Source organism: Bos mutus, chromosome 15, assembly GCF_027580195.1.
Source record: "Bos mutus isolate GX-2022 chromosome 15, NWIPB_WYAK_1.1, whole genome shotgun sequence".
In the NCBI taxonomy this organism is placed as follows: Eukaryota; Metazoa; Chordata; class Mammalia; order Artiodactyla; family Bovidae; genus Bos; species Bos mutus.
Genome location: NC_091631.1, coordinates 72,955,442 through 72,958,292, shown reverse-complemented (window position 1 = coordinate 72,958,292; position 2,851 = coordinate 72,955,442). Strand labels below are relative to the sequence as shown.

Here is a 2,851-nt window from a genome sequence, read left to right as displayed (position 1 = left end):
CACTCACCTAGAGCCAGACATCTTGGAATGCCTTCGCAAGTGGGCCTTAGGAAGCATCACCTTGAACAAAGCTAGTGGAGGTGATGGAATTCTGGCTGAGTTATTTCAAATACGAAAAAATGATTCTGTGAAAGTGCTGCACTCAATATGCTAGCAAATTTGGAAAACTCAGTAGTGGCCACAGGACTGGAAAATGTCAGTTTTTATTCCAATCCCAAAGAAAGGCAATGCCAAAGAATGTTCAAACTCCCACACAATTGCACTCATTTCTCATGCTATCAAGGTATTGTTCAAAATCCTCCAAGCTAGGCTTCAACAGCATGTGAACCAAGAACTTCCAGATATTCAAATTGGATTTGGAAAAGGCAGAGGAACCAGATATCAAATTGCCAACATCCATTGGATCATAGAAAAAGCAAGAGGTTTCCAGAAAAACATCTACTTTTGCCTCATTGACTACACTAAAGTCTTTGACTATGTGGATCATAACAACCTGTGGAAAATTCTTCAAGAAATGGGAATACCAGACCACCTTACCTGTCTCCTGAGAAGTCTGTATGCAGATCTGGAAGCAACAGTTAGAACTGGACATGGAGCCTTCAACCTTCCGCGACCGCCGCCCAGCTTCCTTCACGACCCGCCGGGTCCTTAACCGCCTCCCGCCCCGCCAGGTTGGCCCCTCACCCACCGCCCCCGCCCGCCGTCTCCGGGATCCCGTCCCTCGGCCTGGCGTCTTGTGAGTCCGCCCCGGCTCCGCCCTCCCCAGGCCAGAGCTGTCCTCCCGCGTCAGTCGTCTCCCCTCACTGTTCCTTGTTTTTCTTGAGCTGACGCCTCTGCATTTTGCATCCTTCTCTTGCGGTGAACCATGCCATTTTTGGGCCAGGACTGAGATCTCCTGGATGGAGTTGGATGAAAACAGAAGACGGCTGGAAAAGATGTGATGCATGGAGCCAGGAGCTTGAGGGGGAGAACAGCCAGTGTGACATAGGCCATGGCATTATCTTAAATAGTGAAGATGAAGAAATATTCAGTAATGAAGAGCAAATTTGCATCCAAAAAAAGGAAAAAGGACCATTTTAGAAATGACACAAATACTCAGTGTTTTTATCAAAACTGGATCTATGTCCATAAAGAAAGCACAAGAGAAAGACATGGCTACTGTACTTTGGGAGAAGCTTTTAATCGCTTAGACTTCTCGATGCGATCCAGGACATCCGAAGGTTCAATTATGTGGTCAGGCTGTTGCAGCTGATTGCGAAGTCCCAGCTGACCTCGCTGAGAACTAAGATAAGATCGTTCAGAAGGTTCTCGGTGACCACCAAAACCCTCGCCTGATCAAGGATCTTCTCAAGACCTCAGCTCCACCCTGTGCATTCTGATCCGAGGGTAGGGAAGTCTGTGCTGGTGGGAAACATCAACATCTGGATTTGCCGATTAGAGACCGTTCTCCGCTGGCAGCAGCAGCTGCAGAATCTTCAGAAAGCAGGTGGACAGTGGCCTGACGCTCAGCGACCTTCCTGTGCACATGCTCAGCAACATCCTGTACAGGTTCTCGGATGGGTGGGACATCGTCACCCTGGGTCAGGTGACCCGACAAGCGATGAGCTGTGGAAGAAGCTCAAGTACCACTTTGGGGAGAAGCAGTTTTGAGACACTTGATCCTTTAAAAGCTGATGTATTTTGCACTTCAGAAGCACTACCCCACCAAGGAGCAGTATGGAGACACCCTGCACTTCTGCCGGCACTGCAGCATCCTCTTCTGGAAGGACTGCCGCCTTGCTTTATTACTCGAGGACTCGGGCCACCCCTGCACTGCCGCCGACCCGGACAGCTGCTTCAAAAAACTTCATCGACCTTTTCAAGTATTGAGGGCCTAGCCAGGCCCACCATGACCTGGAGTCTGCGTTGGAGGCAACGTGAAAAGGGCCTGTGGGCAGGGTGCCTGTGGCTTCCACCTCTGAAACCGGGTCAGGGAACCCCAGCAAAATCCACCTTTGAAATAGGGTCAAGGAACCCCAGCAAAATCATTTCTGCTTCTCTCTTTAAAAAATTCTTCTAAGCACATTAAAATTTGGAACTTTGTGTATTTGTAAATATGGTTCAAAAAGAGTGTGTTTTCAGCACCACATCCTGTGCTGAACTGACACTAACAGCCAAGAAGACTGCCTCTTAACTCAAATGATGGTTTCCCGATTTTGTAGTGATTGGGGTGAGGGTAGATCACGGATCCTTGTAATGACATTGTACAGAATATTTATTTTTCTTAAGATGTATATTAACAGTTTTGGTTGTGTCTGCACGAGTCTTCTCAGATACAGAAGGATCCAGGGAAGTATGTGCCTGTCTCCTGGATGCTCAGCAGTGGGTTGTGAATTGTGCAGATGGCTGAGACCCACAAGGGCCTCAGTCTGGGGCTGTGGTCCTGGGCTCGTGCCGAAGACTGACAGGCAGGGCCCTGACCTGGGGGAGCCTGGTGTGGCCTGCACCACACTGCTTGGAATCCTCTTCTAGCAAAGTAATAAATCATGTTTGTCTACCTATTTTGTCAATTTTGCATCTTACTGAAAAAAGTAGTGTCAATGATTTTGATAATCATGTATTGAAACCTCTCAAAGATAATTTTATTTTAAAAATATTGCATGTACATTTTAGAAAATTTTGAAAATAAAGATAAAAGAAAAAAAAAAAAAAAAAAGAACTGGACATGGAACAATGGACTGGTTCCAAATAGGGAAAGGACTATGTCAAGGCTGTATGTTGTCACCCTTTTATTTAACTTACATGTATGCATCATGCATGATGAAGCACAAGCTGGAATCAAGATTACTAGGAGAAATATAAGTAACCTCAG

The 2,851-nt window shown here is 46.6% G+C and overlaps 1 pseudogene; it reads left to right on the top strand.

Moving 5' to 3' along the window:
- Positions 1-865: 865 nt before the first annotated feature.
- LOC138990964 (F-box only protein 25 pseudogene) lies at positions 866-2,540 on the top strand (annotated as a pseudogene).
- The last annotated feature ends 311 nt before the right edge of the window (positions 2,541-2,851 follow it).